The sequence below is a fragment of the Neodiprion virginianus genome, chromosome 6, assembly GCF_021901495.1.
Source record: "Neodiprion virginianus isolate iyNeoVirg1 chromosome 6, iyNeoVirg1.1, whole genome shotgun sequence".
NCBI lineage: Eukaryota > Metazoa > Arthropoda > Insecta > Hymenoptera > Diprionidae > Neodiprion > Neodiprion virginianus.
The window spans coordinates 2,105,350-2,128,199 of NC_060882.1; the positions used below are offsets into that span (position 1 = coordinate 2,105,350).

Genomic DNA, 22,850 nt, shown 5'->3' on the forward strand with positions numbered 1-22,850 from the left:
ATATATAAAAAAAATCATCATATTTTCATGTAATATGGTAATCAAGGGTTTCAAAAGCATCAATCACGAATCTGAATTTGTAGTTCGAAATTCGAATTGGCACAATTTTAGATGTCACGTCCTTCCATGGTGAGAATGTAACGTGTACATAATCGGAAGACATTGATTTGATCTTCCATGTACACGAATATACGAAAAAGAAGAAACATGAGTCAGAAAATTGGATCAACATAGAAACGAGTTGTCTGAAATTGCTCTGCGCTTCGAGAAGAATATGGTGAAAATTGTCTATCGACCTTTTATTCAAGGTAAAGCCAAGCCATCACAGACGTCATCGCGATCGTAAAATTGGTAAAAACTACTATATTCCGGGTAATAAAGTCCAACCATAAATAAGGATTGAGTCCCTAACAGCCGTGCAGGCAGCATATTTTTCTCTCCGTCCGTACGGCACTAAGTGTTCAGGTCCAGTTTCAGGGTTACGAGGTCGCGTTGCAGACTGCAAGAAAGTCGGAAGGTGGCCGAGTGATTGGCGTGTGAGCATACAAGGCGTTTACGAACGCGTGCAATTATGTACACATCAGAGCCAGACGCGAATATACCGAGACATTCAAGCTTGGAAGATAGACGTGGATACAATGGTGGGACGTCAGTGACAGTGGTTTCCGTCTGTCTGGCGTCTCGACGCCACAGCGTCGGCCAATATTCATTGCCTGCTTGTCGCGAGGCTGCTGCTGGTGCAAAAATTCTTGCGCAACGCTTGGCGTCTCTCGTTTTTCGCGATATGCGCGGAACGATCGACGTAACGAACGCCGACTCGCAACGATCGGGGAGACAAGCACGCCTTACAACCACTACGAGCCGCATCCGTTTCTAAAGATAACAATTGATACAGTTTTTGAAAATATGCACACCCATTCGGTGCCTCTCGCATACCTGCAGCCGCATCTTCGATCTTTCATCATCGGCAAATATTTTGCCTTCTGTATAATTATTAAAGACTCGTGCCAATAAACGATGCATGTGTTGTTCTACCCTCTCCGTGGTGTATTTACTCAGTTATTTATTATTTAAACAAACTTCCTGTTCTTCTTCTTCTTCTTCTTCTTCTCTTTCGGAGATTGAAATTACGACGTACCCTGTAACTGTTACATTCGTTGGAAGCCAGCGTCGTCGCAAGGTTCGCTGATCTCCTGAGGGACAGATATCCGTTGGCACGTAGCGGAGTCCCCCTCGAAAAGTGGGAGTTTTTCAGAGACTGCAGGAAGTAAGAAAAGGAAAGAAGAGGAGAGGGGTGCGGCCTCCCTTGGCGTAAAAATTTGACAATAGCGAACGTTGCACAGCGTGTGCCATCGGCACTGGAAGCAGCAGGCCATCCGTGCTGCAGTAAATTAACAAGCGAGGCGTCGTCAACCGTCTTCGTATACGTTCCTCGCCGACTGCAAGCATGCAGAGCATTTTACAAGGTCCGACGAGTGGGGTGCATAAGTATTATTACAAGCCGAGGAGCATAAGGCCCCGAAGGAGGAGAGAGTCGGGCCCCGCGTGGCAGTCGCGTGCCCTCGGCCAGATGACTCCGCGATCGTATAGACTCTAATTTGATTACGTTAATTACGAAAACGCTCAAGCGAAGAAACCACCTTGTGAGGAGGATACTCGACGTACGCACAAAGCCGGTTAGACCCTTCCGTTGCTGCTGCTGCTATTACGTGCCTTGCGTTGGTCGTCTCTTCAACCTTATCCGAAAACTATAACGTGTACCAGCTACTTTCGTTTACCGCCATCTGCCGCTACGTTGTACGTAACGTTCACTCCTTCTCAGCGCGGGTGTCCTTGTTAACGTATTATAGACATTTCACAACGACAGATGTCCGAATAGCGTGTCTTACCTCCTCTCCCCGTGCCTTGTACGGTGGTACAAGAAAAAGATCGAGAGGGTTTGAGAAGCCCTACATCCCCCCCCCCCCCCCCCCTGATTTTAGGAATTTTGAAAAGCCAATGATCCCGTCACCTGCAAGAATTAATTATTTTCATAAAATTTCTTTGAAGTCTTGTGATCTGATGGAATTTCCTCGCAGGTGAATATTTGAAGAAAAATTTGCAATGTCTTATTTCCGTACAAATTATGCACTGTCGATTTTCAAAATTTATATTAATCTCTTGTCTTGCTGATGAATATTTTTTCTGGTCTCCTTACTCGCGAGACAGAATCTACAGCTTGCTGTTGCTTTGCAGCTCTGCAATCGAAATCAGAGACCGTAACTTCTTAATTCCCACGACGAAGCGTGATTACGAAAACCAAGTGATTCAACCATCATCAATTATCCGATGAGCAACACGCGTATAGACTTTTTTTTCCTTCCTACGGCGTATATTTAAAGCACAACTTTTTCATCCGTCGACTTCTCTTCATTTATTCTCATTTCGCATAACCTGAAAGATTGCCTTTAGACATTATCTGATGTTTGCAACGAAGGCTTTAAACCTTCGCCACGAATACCAGGCCAGCTTATCAATCGTATTGGGTTATCGCATATAGATTAGCTGAATGTAGCTGTTGGTGGGTACAGACGGGATATTGTATCGATTTCACCCAGCTCGCTAGCTGAAATTGTTTACTTTGTTTACCACGCAAAAGACGGTTATTTATTGTTTTTTTTTTTTTTTTGTTATTTTTCTTTTCTCTTCTCCTTACTTGTTTCAATTTTATTTTCACGGTATTTCACGTCTTTTATATTACGAGTTGAAGTGTACATAGCGCCTTCGCGTACGGTTTAAAGGGCTTCCACGAAGGTTCGCTGGGTGTTAAAGCGTTAATTTAATTATAATAGCAGTCGAGAGACCCCACAAGAACTGGAAGGACTCATTCATAGTATAAAACTGTTAAACGTCTTTCTCTCATTTTATTATTATTTTCATTTTCATTCTTACACTTCCATTTCTTTTCCTCGCATACATATTTTCTTTCCTTGCCTCCCTCAACGTTCGGTTCGAATCTTCACACTGGTAAGTAAAAATCATTGAAATTGCGCAGCTCCGGAGAATTCTCGAGTGTAAAGAATTCTTTTCAGTCATCCTCTGACCCTGCCAGGATCCTCCAAGTGCTTGATAAATGGAAAAATGTGAACAGGACGTCGTTCTCACGTTCTCGAAGAACATAACGTATCGTCGTTTAAAAATTTCATCTGGCGAATGTTAACGGGACCGTGAAAGAAAACAAAACGTGTATATATATATATTGAAACACGTATGTTGAAATCCAAATATCCTTCGGAGGCCTGGCATACTGTCTTCTTATCAGGCTGCCCTTTCGGTTGGACCGGATATTATCATGGCTGCAAGTGGTAGCAGCCAGCAGCAGGTCTCCGCTCTCTTCGTATCCCAAGGATCCCGGTTCAAGTTTTCCCGGTATAGTTACGGTATGGGTGTGCGGCAGGAGTATACGTATACGATTGCCCATGCATGGAACGCGAGTCCGAGCATGCGTGTAAAAAAGCAACGGTGCTTTTGAGAAACCGAGTTTTTCGAGTTGGCCTGTTTTTAGCAAAACAGGCGGTTACATCCTGTGATATTTTTATGAGTAGACCTTCCCAGAAGTCAAACCTCTGCATGGGGTGAACACTTGAACGCTGGAACGCTGCACTCGAATATAACATTATACATACATGTGCACGGAGCACATACATGTATGTAAGCCGGCTCGAACAGCTGAGACGTAGCGATAAACCCGACGCAACTCTGCAGGCAACGTATATGCACCGGCGCCAAACCCTGTAATGTTTGTTTCTTTTTCCATCGGTTCCATTTTTCCATGATTCCATCTCCCGGTCCTTGTCACCGTAAGTGCGACGAACAATTTCCACCAACTTTGCGTTCCGACATTTTTATAACCTGTCACTGAATCTCGCGAATACCGATCTTGACGAATTTGTGGTCACTGGCAGCAGATGATTGTTCGATCTTTGAGAAAATAACATTCGTTTCCTGCACATGTATCAATCCTGATGCACGCTAATGCTGCGAGTGTTAATCGCGTGGTTAACGCTCGATTAAGCGCGCTTGGCTCACGAGTGTTGGCGATTTTTATCGGATCACTCGAAGCGAAAATTGACTCGAAATACCTAAACAGTATTCCTGCGGAGAGTGTGTGTGTGGTTTTTTTCAGTCGCAGGCGGGAATATCGAGTTACAATTCTTTCAACCAGACACGCGAGGCGCTATAAGCGAAGCCAAGAAGGTGTGGAATCTCGATTCCAGATGAATGAAAAAGAGGAAAGTAAAAAGGAATTCTGCAGCCTCACTTTGGTTGCACAGAAAACCGGAGAGAAAGAAACTAAGAAAAGAAAAGAAAATCCTGAAAGGGTGTTATAACGAATTCCGTGAGTCGGTCGGGACCAAAAGTGCAGGTAGGCAAGTAAGGAAGAAGAAGAACGCATGGCTAAAACCGTGAGCGTCCAGAAAGTTAGAAAGAGATTTTTCAACTTTTCCACGAGTTTAGGTATGTATAATAATAACATTATTCCTCATCCCGCAATATTTTCAAGAGGTCACTTTTGAGTCTGTAGTTTCCGGCACCGCCGTCGAGCACTTTTCCTGGTAAAACATCCAACCCAGATGCAAGGGACTAATCTTATACGAGATACCGCGGATGACAGAAATGCAGGCATGCATATTTTAGAAGAGGAAGAAGAAAGGAAGGAAGAAACAAGAAGATCCGATGCCTCGGGAGTCTCTGGTTTTCTCCCGTTGCACGAAGGCTTGAATGACTGCAAGAAAAGAAAGAAGGAAAAAAAAAAACTCTAGAATGCGTCATTCCTGAATTAGTATTGTACATATACGCCCACCTTCGCGTGAAACCCGCATCACAATTTCCATACCGTTGTTTGCGTACTTCGATTTTTGATTTTCTCCTCTACGAACGATGCAGGAAACAGCGCGTCGAGTATAATTCGATTACGAGGAACAGGAAAAACGTACACATTCGTCCACGGATAATTGAGCAATCTTCCCTTTTTCGCACGGGGGAAAATCTTGCACTCTAACGACTTCTAGAATATTTGGAAGTCGCTGGTTGAGGAAAATCGAAGCAAGAAATGAGAAATGTAACGCGAGGCGGCGTGGCGAATCGATTGACGGCTCGTATTATCAGTGAATTAATTCCCATGACTGGTTTATCCGGTGGCATGGGGGCGCCCTGAGCCCCCATCCATTCTATTAGCTGCAGCGTGAAACGCGTTTGTATTGTATTTGGCTACCTCCGAAATCTCTATTCTTAATCGCATCGCCGTGCGATTTCGGGGAGTGATGCATGCCGAGTATAATCAACTCCCGTGTGTAGAATTCCACGCTACGGATGTGTAAAATACGAGAGAATCGGCAGGGCTGATCGCCGCTTGATACTGTTGTAATAAACCTCGACACGGGTCGTAGGTAACAAAAATGCCATTGACTCCGGGAACTGAACTCTTACGAATAACGGTGTACTCGTACATTGTATACATACCACGTTCGGTATTCGTAATAAAGCAGCCAAAGCTAATGAAAGAGAAACACTGTTTCAATATTTCTTAAACTTGGGTCTGCATCGATGAGAGGAATTTTCAAGAATGGTCTTGGCGCGTTAATTTATGTCCTTAGTGGCGAAGAGAGAGGGAGAGAAAGGTAGATGGAGGGAGTTCTAGAGGTTCAATAAATAATGCTCTAAACATATTATGGTTTGAAAACATAAACCGCGAAGAATACGAGACACTGTTGCAGGAAATTGTTGTGAAATACTTTACTTTGTAATTACAGAGTATGACGTGTAATATTCGACGACGGTAATTTCTAGTCCCGTTTTCAATACGGTGTCAAGTACCGATTTATACATTGCATTGAATTCCGCATAAGCGGCACATCTACAGCACAGATTATACGGTCTGATAAAAACCTCTTTTCAAAATGAACGTCATATTTTCCAAGTCATTTTAGTCGGCAGACTAAGCGATGGATATCAGACGGTGTTAAACGCGAAGAGTTCTTTTCCCTCTTCGTCGTCTGGGCAGATATTGCATTGATGCCGAGATAATGAGGGAATACAAGGAAAGGTGAAACAATTTATACAGTATCATCGGTACGTTCGAAAGAGTGAGAGAGCAAGAAATAGAGATATGTAGGAATCGTTGGGGGGGGGGGGAGGAGTTGAGTCACAATATCCGAGAAACAAGCAGACTCGTCGTCGTCGTCGTCTCACGATCAGACTCGTTAAATATTCAACTCTCGTGTTTTATCCTTGGCGTATAACGCGTGTCCTCACAAACCACCGGTCACCGGCCAACCTGTTGCAGTCAAGATGCATAAAGAGAAGAAGAGGCTTAATCGGAAAAGATAAATATTTTAATGCCTCAACATCCGTCCAGTAATAGTCAGACAGACCAAGAATCATTCACCGCTGCAGTAATCGAGCGATCTCTGATTCGATCCACGAGGCGCGTAAATGACATATTCATACATGTATAGGTATGCCTGCGCATAATGCTCACTGTCACGAAAGAGGGAGAATTAATCGTCAGAATCACAGATCTTCACTCGTCTGTACACAGAAACGATGCAGTTTGTCATGCAATATAGACTCGGAAAAAATGTGGTACAAGATTTCAGAGATAGGAATTCTTGCGGTTGAGATTAATTGCCACATAAAATGACACGTGTGATTACATATTTATATTCAACGTTGCAATTGATACGTCAAAAACAAAGGGGTAAAAAAGTGTAATGGCCACACGTTGGAAAAGTCAGTGTGACATTGAATTTTAAGAAACACGAAAGTCAAAATATATACCTAGAAAATACCAAAATTCCAAGGATTTTACGTACGTTGGCTTTTTGTTGGTTTTCAAAATCCTATAAATTAGATTGACATTATGATATTGTAACCCTGCTCTGACGTTTTGATTTTCGAACCCCTCGCGCCAAACTTTTACAAAGTTCCAAAAAGTTCTGAGAATTGGTTCACATGGTGGAAGGAAGTCGCATCTACTCGTCCGTATCCTGCATATGAGGATGTAGAGGCGGCGACGCCTGTAACTGAGATGAATAAGAAGCGATTAAAAGTATGTAGGTATAATTGAAAGGAGCCCTACTCGAATGAATGATTAGGTCATTCCGTGCGTACGTCCCGCCTCTCGACCGGAGTAACGCCTGTGAACGGAAGACACTGGGACACGAGTGGTGGTAGAGCACCACCACCCAATGAATTCGAGTCATCTCCTCTCCTCCCGACCCACGTGAACGTGGCCGATGCACCATGCCTCCCAAGCACACATCCATTCGTCCATTCATGGATCCATCCATCCATCCATCCATCCATCCATCCATCCATCTCCGCCGATCCAGAGGCCTTCGGAGTCCCCCGAATCTGCCCGACGCACATCCTCGTCTCCTTCTTGCGAGGAGAGCGGGATGTACGGATGATTGTAACAACGAAACGCGCGACTTTATACGCACACAGGGACTTATTAGTCGTTACGCAGGGCGGCTCCGACGCGTGTAAAAGTCCGAGCACCGACCACCGACCGGCTACGACGGTTTGCAATTTATTGTCTGGCTTTCAATTTGCCAAACGAATGCACTGCAGTGGGAGCTTTGCCGCTTCCGTCGGACATTCGGCGTTGAAAATTACCAATTGTCTCAATAGAACGCGATTTGCATGGTTTACCAACACCCTGGCATCCCTTCTCTACAGATAAGACCAACACAACAATTGCCGACGAGGATTCTTCGCCAAGCTCTTATGCTCCTACGTATACGTACGCGATAACCGCGCGTTTCTTCAGTCCATTCACCGGTCGCTGCATCGTTCGTCGCCGTGAGAATTTTATCCAAATTGTTGTTTGTTTCTCCTGATGCATCGATAATAAATGTTACCATATCGCGATTCTCAGATATGTCAAGTTTCTAATTAATTTCTAGCCTAACCGATACCAGTTTTCCCGATCAAGTGTTATTACCGCCATTGAAAGAAACAAGATTCATTGATTCTCATGCGCTTTGAGGAGAAAAAGAAGGTCTCCCAATGCCTTTCCCGTACATACGTCATGGCGTGGATGTGAAAAAACTGAGGGTGTGGGAACCGCGAATTAAAAAGAAGAAAAAAGTAATATACATCATTGTACGGATGCGTACATAATTGTCAATCGAATTACGAGACGGTAGATCGGGGCGATCGGTGGTTTCGGGAAATTCTGGGACTAAAATATATCAACTAGTCACCACCGCCACCACAAAGTGAATAGCAGAAGGATAAAAGCGCGCGTGGGTATGAAAGGAGAACACGGGCATGCTGAAACATCAACAGGTGTTGGTAATTTTCAATATTGACTCATTCAACGACGACCAGGTTGCGCGTTCGAACTTCGATGGGAGGAAAAAACTTATAATTCCCATGCTCGGTCTCATCGTCGGATATGAAACAGGCAGATAACGACGAGACCAGCGCGGCCGGCGTGTCAACTATCTCCCTGCAATATGGATTGGCAATGCGACACAGTACAGGCATTGAGCATTGACATCGAACAGTGTCGACGTCACGCAACGCGTTGTGCACCCTGCACATGTGACTTGCATCTGCTCATCCATCCATCGCACCGACACCATTGTCGTAATTACAGGCGTTCCGCACCCCTGCGGCATCGCACCGGCACTTCAGGGACTGCGGTGTACCTACAGGAATTGTCTGGGTGTGCGGGGTTCGCTTCGAAGTCTCGTCGCACCTTGTGGGAATCCCTTCCCCGCACTCTCGTATATATACCCAATGAAGTTTTGATTAGAGGGGTTGTCGCTGTGGTTCCGCCGAGTAGTAATTATTATGCGTGTGGTTTTTTGAATCATTGGACCTTCCGGAAGGCTGTAATAAGAATCTGAAAACTTTTCACACGCTTGATAGCCGAAAAAGCGATTCGAGCAGCGCTTTCGTGGGTCAAGATATTATGTATACCTACGTGAAGATGAATGGACGGAAAGGAGGAGAGCTAAAGATCGCGCCGGTGGTCTGAACGATGAAGGACATCCTAAATGTTATTACAGTAACCGAGTAGCGAGAGCAAGTGGTATAAGTATAACCACCCCACGATTTCTTCCTCCCTCGAACGCGGGCGGCGATGGTGGTGGTGTAGCAACAGCAGCAGCATAGAAGAGAAGACCGTGAGACGAAACACAAGAAGAGAGATATATATATTTTTAAACACGAAGAAGCGAAAGAGGAAGAGAAAGAGAAAGAGTAACGGGAGGTGCGGTAGGGGAAAAAATAAAGAGAAGAGATATGGGAAAGGGGGCGAGGAATGGCGGAAGGGGGGAAGAAAGATGAAGGCAGAGAAGCACGGCATCGAGTTCGGGCACTGCTATGACACATGGACCCTCCCATGGTGCAGGAAAAGTGCCTACTAACTGGCGCTGCAGAAGTGGGGCACTCTTTCCCATGACTATAATGTTTTTCACGATGAGGGGGTAGGATAACGCGTACGAATGCTTACACATCTCACTCACTCTACGCATTTCTATGTATAAATATACCGTAATACCTTGCGTCTTACGGAGATTCGAGCTGCACATACCGTACGTATAAATAAATAAATGAATTCGTCTTGTAAGATTATATTGTGTACGCTCCGTAGATCACGTATACACCAGGGATGGTTACGAAATGAATGAAAATTTTCACCTCTCTGTTATTCTGTTGTCTTCATTTTGTGGACACAAAATGAATTCTTTCCTTCGGCACAACTCTTTGGCAATATGTCATGTTCTTTTCAAATTTTTAACGCTTATTTCAACGTTTATCGACGATTTTCAGTAGGTACATCCAATGACTGAGAAATCATTTGAGACTATGTACTCTGTGAAGGGATAAAATCCACTATAGACCGCCCAAAGTATCCGAAGTGACAAGTCCATCATCTGAAGGCCATAACAGTAAAACTGAATACCTCGAGCAAGAGGAGTGCTCGATTACGGATCATCTTCGACAAGTCTCCCGATAAAGAATCTTTACAGATTCGAAGTTGTGTAACGAAGAAGATGCGGCCGACGGCCACAACCAGCCATTCAAACGCAGAATCAGGTGAAGGTCACAGTGTCCGTGAGTCGTTCATACCTCTCACATCGATCCAGCGGCGACGCAGTGGAAGTAAAAGCGACGTTGGTGAGGTGGAGACGGGACATCGTTCATCGAGAACGCAGCGGACGAGGAGCATCGGCCAATAAAGAATGGTCGTTCCTCTGCTCGGAAAGAGGAGGACCGGGTCCACGACTTCCTCCTTTTCCCCCTTCCCGACCCTCATTCCCCCTCCGCCGAAGCTGAACTAATCTAACCAATCGGAGAGTGAAGGAAGAGAGCGGAGACATAGTCGTACATGGACTCCCTCTTACCATTCTGCAATATTTGAGGACACGAATGAACGATAGCCTGGACATCGCTAACGAGGAATCAATGATCGAAAAGGTTTAAAAGAAAAATTAAAAAAAAATCTGAAGAGAATGTTGAGCGGCATTCCTATTTACGTTTCTTTCAAGTTGCGAGACGAGATGAGTTTTATTTGTCAATTTTATTAAGTGTAAAAATGTGGAACCGTCCGCGACGGCGGTCGAAGCAACAGCGTCCGTGGTTTAAAAAGAATTCGATTGCGGCTTGGTGAAGGCCGAGTGGGCATGCCTCGAAAAAGAGCCTCTTTCAAGACATACGCTCAATGCTCGTTCTCAGTTTGGTCTCGAAGAGGAGAGCCAGTCCCTGGCTTTCGCTGGCTCGGTGAAACGTCAAGGTGAAAAAAGATGAAAGGTAGGTAGATAATTCGGTGAAGGTATTGTCGCATCTGAGTCGTATAGTCACGTGGAATTCCTCCTTCTTCTCCTTCTTCGGGGAGGAGGCGCGGCGCATCCGGTCCAATCAGCTTTGTCATTATATGCAGATCATGGAGACTCGACGCATAAAAATTCAAAACGTCGTCGTATTGATTGAAGAAAACTCTCTCGACCCCCCCCCCCCTCTCTCTCTCTTTATCCCTACTCGACAAAGCAACGCTTCCAACGTTCCTCGATCCTCCGTAGGATTACCGGAACGTTGAACGTGTCTGCAGAACGATAAAAACTCGCGAGCCAGATTTCAAGTGTATCAGAGAACTCCTCTTTTTACTATTAGACACGGTCTGACCATTCCCCTTTCCCAATTCTCATCCCCTCGTAAGTTCTTGCGCGTAGTATAAAATCGAGTAAGGAACAAGAACAAGAAAACTCATACCCCGTGAGACTGTTATACGCTTTTGAAAACAACGAAAGCCATCGAAATTGGTGTTTCCAATTGGTCGAATTGGAAATATTTTTAACTGAACCACGGAGAACAAGCGACAAGCTTTGACACTGACAAAGTTTTCCCTACAAATTCGTCATCCATATTGCTCATCTATAACCAGTATGGCAAAAATATTTCACGGTGCACTGCCCACCTTTGGCGAAGCCCCATGAAAATTGAAATCAAGGTTTCGCGTCACATTCTATCCCTGCAGGCAATTCCCACGAGAAGAGTTGCAGTTTTCGGACTTCATCGTCATCGTGATGATCATAATCATCATCTACGTCGCATCACTTCAGCTATTCCGCGATGAGCGAAGACCCGCCTGTTACGGGGGCGAATAATCCAACTGCAATTCCTCCCGTATTAAAGGTATAAAGGGTACAAGACGATGCAGGCGCGAGAGATTGCAAGGAACGATCGTTCTCATGCAGTTTAGGTTGCTTCTGAACACCCGAGTAACCTGGTCGAAGAACCCGCACAAGCTGCGGCATCGTCATTGACGGGAATCGTTCGACCTAAATAAATAAATACCCACACCAACAACCCGGTGCACCGTGGAAGATGGTTGTCAGGGTTTCGCAAGGAGCTGGATCGCTCTTGGGGACTAAATATTATACCTTCGCTTTTACAACCTGACGGTTGACGGTGATCGCGAGACGCACAGGTGAGAGAGTAATAAGATAGAGGAGGAGCACTCCTCCTCTTCCTCGTCCTTCTCCTTCTCCCGAGGGTCGGCGGCGGTACCCAAACCGCGGCGTGGGAGAGTCCTTGAACGCTGTTTTATAATCGCCATTGAAATTCCTTCCGGTCTATTACGGTTTCTACACACAATATTATATCCTGAGATCTCGGAAACCTTTTTAAGTATACGGCGTATATAACATGAGAGACGTGCTGCAGGTTAATTCATACCTAGATGTATGCGTCATTCATGCGATGGGAAAAGGGTTCTAGTATGAAGTACTTCGTTTGACCCGGTGCACAACAAAACCGCACTCCGTGTTCAAAACGATTCGATTTACACCCTGCACCCTGTCGCGTCAGCTGGATGACATTTCTCACCCTTAATCGCAGTAAGAAGTTAATAATCAGACTAATTTCGTCCGGTCTTGATAACGATTTTGATCTTTTTCTCGAAAATTGTTCTCTTGCTATTAACGATATCCGCCTGACGTGATCAACACCATTGCACGTGGTTATTCGCCTCGTCAAAATTAACTCGATGATGATGAAACAAACAGAAATAATAATAGAATGTAAATTGGAAAATTTTGGTGATTTCGAAAAATTAACTACGGAGCCAGGAATCTAACCTGGCGTCTAGAGATGCTTAGCCGGAGCCTTACTCCACCACCTAGCCGCCCTGACTCTGTTGTCTTTAATTTCTCTCATCACCAGTAAATTCGAATTTGTTTTCGTGTGCCTGTATTTGGATGTGTTGAGAAATTCGTCTCTTCAGAGCACAATTATGAAATATTAGTGTGTAGGTGACATGTTTACAATATATTCCAACTTTTGACGAAAGCCACGCAAGACGGACAAGGCCGTCTATTAATGATGTGAAAATACACGTATCAATATTCGCTAGAAGAAAATGCTATAGAATATATATATATTATTAGACATATTAATATATTCATGCAGTTGGAACATGTTGTAAACATGTCACCTGCACACTAATATTTTACAACTGTGCACTGAAGAGACGAATTTCTCAAAAGAAATAATAATATCGCCGGTAATACGTAACTGTCTCAATTTAATTATTGTTTCAATCGTTTATTCAATATACGTATAGCAGAGCATTCGATACGGTAAAAAAAATAATGTACGAGATAAAAAAAAAACAACAAAAAAACACCGAAAAATAAAGAGAGAGATAGAGATAATTAGGTCGGTAGGCAGGTCAGTGATAAAAACTTTACGAGATTGCCATTTCCTTTTGAAGCTTGATACACCTAGAAATTACATACAAAGTATTATGCGGATAAAGATAATAATTAATTGGCATACACACGCGTCGAAATAATTATCTTAATTACGTTTAATCGTATAACGTATGATGTATATTTTTACAATCGTGCACACGGCTCGCAAATCTTCTGCTGTGCGAGTGGTTTGAATAGCGAAACAAAGATATATATATATAATATAAGAAAGAAGAATCGTTCAACGAAGGAAAAAATTCCCAACGGGGCTTTTCATCGCTTCTCTTTCCATCGATGTGACCCAGTGGACCCTCCTTGCAGGGAAACTGCAGCTATTCCGAGAATCGAGTTGTTTTCAAAGTCGACAAACAACCGCACAGTCGGTCCACGGAGACTGAAGACGCACACATCCAACCCCCATAAAACCGCACAACCCGAAACCCTCTGACCACCCTGACTCTTATAGGGAATCTGGACGGCCCGAGTTTTGTTTATAATGTTAGGAGAAAAGGAAATAGTGTTTTTAGAGAAGCTACCAACACGACGTCTAATTTTTTTTTTCCCCGTAACATCCCCGTACGCCTGGACTCTCGGGATTTTTGAGCATGACGATGATTATTAAGCAGCCTGCGCGACTTGTGAAAAATGTCGGATATGGTGTTTCCGCAGTTTAATACCTCCTTACACATCCGTCGTCGTCGGATTGCGGCAACGCGACGGTTTCCCCGATTATATCTTCGCCCGGTTTCTCCGGGCGAGAACAACGCCATATGGTCAGTTCCTTTTTGCCTCACCGACGAAGGAAGCGGTGGACTCGGAGAAGGAGGAAAAGACGGAAGGAAGAAAAAGGAAAGGAAGAACGGCTAGACGAGCTCCGACGAGGATTGAAACGAGGTACGAGCTCACTCGCGTTATTTATCACCATCGCCTGTTAAGGAACGCAACTTGTCCGCGTTAGCAAAGAATCGCCAGCTGTAAGCCAGTGCCAAAAAACTGTCATGCCCAACCGGGGATCATTCGCAGGGGGGGATTTATCTGCGGCGCGTTATAGTTTCGAGGACTACTAATACCCGTATAGGCCTCTTATACCTTCGTGAATAAATGCATGAGCCGCGAACGCCGCGTCGGGTGAACGAGTAAATAAATATCTACTTCACCGCCAGCTGATCCTCCTATCCTGCATTGGTAACCGAGCGCAGGATTTATCGAGAGTGTCGGATTGATACTGGAGCAAATAATAAGAGAACAGTTTTTTACGCACGCATATATACAGATTCTAGATCAATTGCACGGGTGACCAGAAAAAAGTGTTTTTTTTTTTTTAGTTTCTATTGAGATAAAAAAATGTCGATTCTATATGTATAGTTTGTTTATGTCTTTTTTGCGTTGATAAATAAGTCTTGAAGCTTTTGGTTGATAGCTTACATTTTTAGTTTATTATCAATTATTATTTTCGAACAAAAGTGATTTGAATGCAAAACCGAAGTCTGTTTAATTGTTATTTACAATAAATATTTGAGAAAATAGGTAATCTTTCTCAAAATCCGATACATCGTTCTGGTTTCTACAAAAACAAACTTTATCTGATAAAACTAATTTTTTATTTGTTAGTTACTCGGACTCGTAACTCTGAACCCAGACTCATAATTCGTGTTGACCGGTGTCATTATAAACTTCGTACACTTTGAACGCCAAATAAAGATTAGAATTATCATGGTACCTACATGATTAGCGTTGTTTTGTTTCCTCGACAGTTGAGAACCGCAGGTTAAAATCCAGAAAGATATTCTTAAAGAAACTCGAACGTTTCGAGATTCCTCGAGCACTGTTGTGTGGTCGTAATTTATACGGAAGGTACAATTCTTGCTAGTCTAATGAAGGATCGAAGCCCTTTGAAACTTTTCACCAAACTCACGATGAAAGAGGGTCGGTAATTCTAAATTCGTTGAGGGTAAACATCGTTCCTGGGATTTATATGTACATACATACCGAATTCGTACACGAGACCGAGTCCGGTAATTCTAGACACGCAAAGGCAACTGGTATACATGTATATACCTATGTCCTATATATATATATATATATACATATAATGCAACTTGAAGGTTTTCTTACAAACCGTGTACGGTGTACACCCAGAGCGAGGCTCGGCTCAGCCGAGCCGTAATTGCTTCTTCTTTCCGCCGCAAATTTCATTAGGTCAGGAAAACCAAAGCCAACGGCTGAATATGGGCTGTGCACGATCAGCGAGGATGTATCATTAGTCAGTTCAACTAGCATAACGTCTGCCTTAACAACGATCACAATTTCAGTCCGCAATGTTCTCACAATAATTACTCCTCCCGATATGCCCTCGTTACGATATTCGAATAATCCATTCGCACTCGTTTGCCGACATCGGAGCAAAAATTACCACATAACAATCCTCCCCCTCTCGTTATTCGAACTCAGAAATCATACAATCTCGCGAGAGGATGGCATTCGAAAAGTAGGAGAAAGGTGAAGAAGAACGGTAGTAGGTTACTCGTTACGAATTGTCGCCGAATATTGGTACTCGGGTTCTAGCCGTCGCTGGTTCACTATCAAGGAAACAATTACGAGAGCAGTTCGTGACTAGGCACTGTCTGCCCGTGCGTGCCAGGCCGGAAGTCTTGAGCGTATGGCCTGTTGCAGGATGCCGTGTCACGGTAGAGTAAGCTCTTACACTCTCGTAGTCGAACTGGAACAATTTCCTTGCCACCGAAGCTACCTTTGCGGTTACCCTTTCGCATCGTGATACCGGTCATTTTGTCCCCGTCCTCCACCTCCCTTCCCTCAAGCAAACGGCACCGTCTTCACTTTTTCACCACCAATGTACAAAGCGACGGTGTCGCACTTCCGCTTCTCATTTTCATCGTCACTCGAATAATAATATTCCCTACAATCTGTGATACACCTCGACATGTTCCGATGTCCTCGTTGATTCTTTGGCAAATTTTTCTCGCGATTTCATCGGCTTTTGATCCGGTGACGCGTCAATTTGGCGATTTTTTGTTTTTTTTCATCAAATCCGTTCCTCGACAACGGAAACTCCTGAGATTTGTCGTACCCTAAAAAGATATACGAGAGGAGAAGGCGAAGGGGAAGAAGGTGGCGGTGCTGTTTGCTATGCACGCGAGCATAGTAGCATACGATATATCCTAGGAGGGCTCGACGGTATTTCATTATTTTTATGACTTTTTCCTTTTACATTCCGTTTTTTCATTATTTTTTTCTTTTTTTTCGTGTATACACACACACATATATGCACATGTACCCAGGACGATGACGCCTCGGTATACGTGCGGTAGTAGCTCGAGAGAGAAACGGAAGTTGAAGAGAGAATTCTCGTGCCTATATCCATAAAGATTCCTCCTCGGAGTTGCCTGCGCTTGTTGTATAAGCTGCACAGCCACTACGGCGTGTGTAACATACCTAAATTAAAGCTTTTGTGTATACAAATATGTGTATACACGCGTTACACGCAACGTACATGCAGGTATATAATACTTTTGTGCTATGCGCGAGAAACGTCCGAGTAACGAATGTTTCCGCCTCCTCAATGCAAGCGAAAGATAAAAAATAATATGGGAGATAAAAACGATTCGACGAACCTCAATGCTATCGCTGTTTTCTATAACGTTCACTTACGATCGGTATCTGTGATCCATATTCCACCCTGTACGGGCAACGCATTTAAGCTTCCAAACGAAAGAATTGAAAGAGTGTTTTTTCAAAATTCAATCTCAAGAAGCGGGCAGTTCTTCTTTTTTTCTTCTCATTCGATAACACATACCTGACACGTATTTAAAATTATTGATAATCGTTGATTGAAATATATCATTTTATACCTGTTACAGGCTTGAAAATTGCCGAGAGAAGAGAAAATACCAACCGTCTACGTGATATCTTCAACTCTTTGATTTGTGCATAGAATTCCTGATGAATGCGCTTCTTCGCTAGTAATCGAGTGAGGAATTTGCCCGTTGGTATACACGATGTGCAATGGCGAATGCGGAGAAACACGAATCACCGTGTATAATTGGCCGAGAATTGTAAAACCCGTAGGAAATAGAAAAACGAGTTGAAAAAACCGAAACGCCTGTAACGGCGTAGAGTAAATGAGGGATTAACGCTATGTACGGAGCGCAATATACGCAGGTAGTGTACGGTGCAACATATCGGCGAGTTTGTAGGTAGCGTAGGCATAAGCTGCTAAAGAGCAAGAACAAGTTCTATCGATCGACGTGATTGGAAAACAAAAAAAAAAGATGACAAGTTTATACCCGTGACTGAAGAGAAGAAAAAAAATTAGGATAGACAAAAGGAGCTCACCGATAAACTGCATATCCGATCGAAAACGAAGTCCGAAAAACGTCGATCATCGGTGGAGTTCACGGGCAGTTCCACGTTGAGTAAATTTTAAGATTCTGCAACTGTAACAAAGAATAAACAAAGGATATGAACAAAGGTCGAGTATAAGACGCCTGAACTTTTTGACGCAAGTTTTTCCCGCGTCCTTCGTCTCGAGAGAATGAAATACGTCCGAGAGAAATTTCTGTTGCGTATATTTACGCGCGATAATTCGCGAACGCGCGAGCGCTGCACGCGTGGAAAAAAAATTCATCCGCGGAGGGCATAAATGGAGGAGGAAAAGGATGCACGGAGACCGTGTCTGCACGGTTGTGAGTTTGCGCGAATAACAAGAGGGGGGGGGGGGGGGGGGGGGGGGGAGATAGAGACGAACGAAGAAGCAAAACCGGCGGTCGTTAATGCCTGTTTCAGCCCTTGGCGAAGTACCGCCGCGAAACGGTAGACAGAAAGAAATACAGACAGGATGCTGTGGTAGGCCGCACGAAACTATCTTTGCCCGGTCTGTTAAAATTTTCATCCTCCGCAACGACGACGATGCGCTCCTTCCTTCGAGCTCGAGCGGTTGTCTTTCAACGGTCGGCAGTTTTTCTTAATCAGCTGTTTCGACTTGACCCTCATTACTACGGAAGATAGAGAATTACTGTCTCCGTCTACAGAAAGTGTCCGCAAAATAAACTGTTGGAAGTGCGATGTTCAAAGATAACACCGTTGTTGTGTTGGATTTAAGACCACTTGGTGTCGAGAAGATAATGTTTAATTTTACACTAATCGATGCGGACTTTTATTGACACCGTGAATTTTCCGACAGTGTGGAGTACAATAAAGATGGCGTTGCTGTAGCAAAAATTTTCACAATTAAAAGAAAGCGCCAGTCGGATTGAACCCTGATTGCTTATTAGCGCAATTCTGGTGACTGTTTCAACCACTATTCGTCGATTTTTGGTGGTCACTTTTTCAATTGCAAAAGCCCGTACGAGGTGATCGTCCTTAGCATAGAACATTTTCATCCGTATTATATACATACATGTTGCATATACCTGTCTCGGGTGTGTTGCGATTTTAAAATCCGAGAAGAAGATCGAGAAGCGAGATGAGAAAAAAGTTTCTCATTTTTCAATTCCATTAAGAAACGTTATACATACTACAAAACCACGATCGTGTCACGGGTGGATCGACGCTTCTTGCACACCTGCGAACTTATCGTACACGATCTGTATCCGTGCGAGCTGCGAATACCTACACGATGAAAGAAACGCGGCGGCTCTTGCGGAGATGAGGTTTTGCAAAGAATGCAGTTTTGACATCGATATCCGGCCTGCCTTGCTCGTGCGCCTTCGACGTCGTTGTCCAGCTTCCACGAGACGCTGTTCTACGTACCTACGTACAATGGTACACGTATGTACGTAACATATACCTGCATACATTTGTCAGGTGCTACCGTGGACACACGTACGTATGTACATGCATATACGCGTGGCTGGGTATACATAACGCGGTTACATACAACGTAGGTAAAACGACACCTCGTCCTCTCCTCTGCCTGCACCGCAACGAGTTTCCAACAATTAATTATCGAAGAATTGTAATGTTAATTCAGTAAGGAATGCATCGTCGTTGCAGTCGTCTTCCTTTTTTTCTCGCTCTTATACAATCAGTGTCAGTCGGTCTTTTCTCATCCTTAAATTTCTCTCGTCAAATCACGTGTAACATCAATTTTCTACAGAAGCAACGGTGAAGGTTTCAGTCGAAACGATCGAACGATGACGTGTTTCGAGACCACACGATACCGATCGCTTTGATCTATCGCCCGTTAGTTGCGCCAACTTTTCCGATCGATTTCGTTGTTTCGTTTCCCCAAATCTATTTTCCGCGTCCTGTACCGTACAATACCGCGGCATGTGGCTTTATACCCTTGATCGAAATCTCTTTATCTCACCACATGTTGAAACGATATAGATAAAAATAGCAGGGGAGTGATAATGGGAAGGTTAACTTATCAACCACCGGACAATAGCATATAGCCGAAGGTGTGTCTGTGGGGACACGTTAAAAGCATTCGTAATCGAACTAACCTCCCTCCACCCTGCCCCTATCGAAAAAAAGGTACGGCGCATTGCATCTGACGAGTCGATAATTGATTCGACTCATTACGAACGAATTAGGAAAGATTTCTTGCCTTTTAGGGGGCGGGGGGCTTTCCAACAGATGCATATATTGGGGAGACGGGGCGTTTTAAAGAGGTGTGTAAATTAAGGCGAGGGATGGAGGCACCGCGTTTCGGAGTATCGGTCAATTTTACGACTCGCGGCGCGTCTGCGGACGATGAATTGTATTTTCGATGGTGCGTGCGCGTACGCGAGAGGCGAGAGTGTGTGGGTGGTATGAATGTAGGAATACACCACAGGCGATGCGTATGTACAGGTATACCTGTTGTATTTTGGGGCGTTCGTTGACCCCCGCACGTCAAGAATTGTAACATTCTAACTTGAATAACCGGAGCTAAACTGTAAAATCAATATGCAGTATCGCCTGCGTGTATAGTATCCGAATTACACGCTTGGTAAACAAATTCGAATGACAGAATCGTCGTGCTTGTGATCGTTCCAGATTTTCCTGTATTTCGGCAAAACTACAACTGCGATCTTTTTACTCGCGAGTATTTAAAGCACGTGATGTAACCTGTGTGCGCGTAACGATATTCGTACAAGGTAAGAAAAAAAATGTTGCACGAACGTTTCATTTCATTCGGAGTACAAAGATATTTGGCAAATTAGCTGAACGATAATTAGATCCGTTAATTGACCGTAGTAGACAGGTGTAATTAAATTCGAATACCATGTACGGGAATGTATATATTTTAGGGTGTTTCAGGAAAAAATAATTTGCCAATTTCCACCGTAGTACCCTCTGAAAAGTTTGTTTGGGTTTAGAAAAAGATTTTTTCAAAAGATGAGCGTTGTACGTTACGTCTGAGATGAAGTTTATTCAATTTCTGTTTGCAGAGAAGATGAATTTTGTAGATAATATCTATATTCCGGGCTGCAAACATCAGGGTTACAGTTTACTCCACGGCCAGTCTTCTGCTCTGATGGTCAATGTTTATGGAAGAGGTAGTCACCACGTATTAGACAAATGCGGACGGGGTACACCATAACTATCTCTCTCTTACCGCTGGTCCCTATACGGGACATAAGCCCACGCGCGTTCCATTGCATATCGAAGTGGGACCCCGGCATTAACAGAAAAAAATGCGAAAAAAGTGAAAAATTGAGGGAGCGCCATCTTACAAGGTATTTCATTTCTTTTTCAACATGTTAAAGTAGGCTGAAAACTAAGCGACACGCATTTTTTTTCATCTACCGTTGAACACCGTAAGGGGGTGAATTGGCAGTGTTATTTGTTTTTTTCAATTGATGAAATTAAATTTTCCATTTTTCGTTATGAGAAAACTTTTCCCGTTGCATTGGTTAAAAAATATTATGCGTTCTTGTGGGTGAAACCGCGAAATCGCCTCTTGACACGGCTTACTTCGGAGGGTGGTTTTACCCCCATAACGTGTTTGATGACAGATGAAAAAAAAAAAAAATGCGCGTCGCATAGTTTTCAGTCTATTATAACATATTACGAAAGGAATCAAATCGGAGAGTTAGACCTAGGATACCTTCCTTGTTAGACGTAACGTAAAACGCTCATTTTTTTTCATAGAATCTTTCTTTGAGCCGAAATAAACATTTCAGAAGGTACCACGGTGGAAATTCGCAAATTATGTTTTCTTAAAACGGCTTGATATGTACGTATACACACATAGGTATATTATTCTTTCAGCTCCGAGCCGACACGCGAGCCATCGGACGTCGTTCATCTTCAAGATTTCAGCCACGGGCGAGATTCTTCGGCGTGCCGCGTTGCATCGCATAACGATTTTTCCCAGAAGCTTGCAGGAGCCCCCTTTTCCTCTCGCCTCCCGCTTTTGGCCCCTCAAGTGAACTGCAGCGCCGGCAGACAATAAGACACGTTTATGCAGGTCGTGAGATGATTCGGTACCGCCGGTCAGGTGGAAATATATATTATAAGTGCCTGTTTACGGTGCCGAAAGACGTAAGGAGTAGGTACAAGATACATCATCTTCTCGCCTCCTGTGCACGGTGCAAAGATGCACTAAAAATTAATCCTTACGTTTTTTTTTTTTTTTTTTTTTTCGTACACGTCGAGGAAATCCAAAAAATAATTATATCGTTACGCGATGCAATCTTAGATTCTATAATAGTGCACGAAGATTTGTTAATTTTTGAATTTTTCAACATTTCGCACATTCTACAATTGCAACAATCAAGATTTTCACGAATTCTTCTTTCGTTATTTTATTTTCGCAAGCTCGATCCTGCCAAGTTTTGCCCCCCGCCCGATTCGAGTTGATCTGAACTTGTACACCGCGCGAGCTTCGAATTGTATCGTAGGAAAGCAACGCCAAATAAATGATGTCAGCAGCAGCAAGTTTCAGCAATTAGAACCTTACTCGCGGTAGGTGCGGCAGTTCCGTGATTTCGAGTAAATATTCGACGTGTAGAATTCAAATTGACACAGCATCGCGTTCATATCTACTCGCACACGCATATGCAACTACGCAAAGCTGCGAAGACCCTGTACGTATATACATACATACATATATATATTATAATTTATGTTGGGCACCTTGCTCTCGACCCCCGCTGGGACCGACAGGTCTTAGGGCCTCCGTATCTCCCTGGGAACTTCTATGCGCGGTCCCGATCAGTGTTGCGATGCAAGCATTCACTGATCCCAACGACGCGACGGCGTTATAGCCACTCAACTCTATAGATATATAGACTAGAAGAGACTAAAGCCGCAAGCTTCGCGTTGTACATGCGATGCAGAACCTACACGGACGCCTCTTCGTTTGTGCTGGACCAAAAAACTGTCCATTCTTGGCGTAGGTCCTTTCGCTGTACATGCACGTATATACGCATGCATTGATACAACATCTACAGATATAAACCCGGCCTCGACTCCTCCTCCGGTCCCCTTTTCCATTTATTTTAAACTTTTCTTCATACCTTGTCGTACAATGTATGGTAGGTACGTGTACCCGCATGCACACAATTTCCAAGCTAGTTTTTACTTTTTGACCCGACTCGTACGACTGGCCTTGATTTTTATTTGTTATCACAGCTTCCTTTTTTTGGTCTA

At 43.8% G+C, this 22,850-nt stretch overlaps 1 protein-coding gene across 1 annotated transcript in view; it reads right to left on the reverse strand.

The window, feature by feature from the left end:
* LOC124306803 (G1/S-specific cyclin-D2) overlaps positions 1-22,850 on the reverse strand; it is a 123,162-nt gene that overhangs the window by 76,057 nt on the left and 24,255 nt on the right. The window contains exon 2 of the mRNA XM_046767836.1: positions 17,604-17,704. The gene's annotated coding sequence lies outside the window, so the exon portion shown is untranslated. The remainder of the gene's footprint in view (positions 1-17,603; positions 17,705-22,850) is intronic.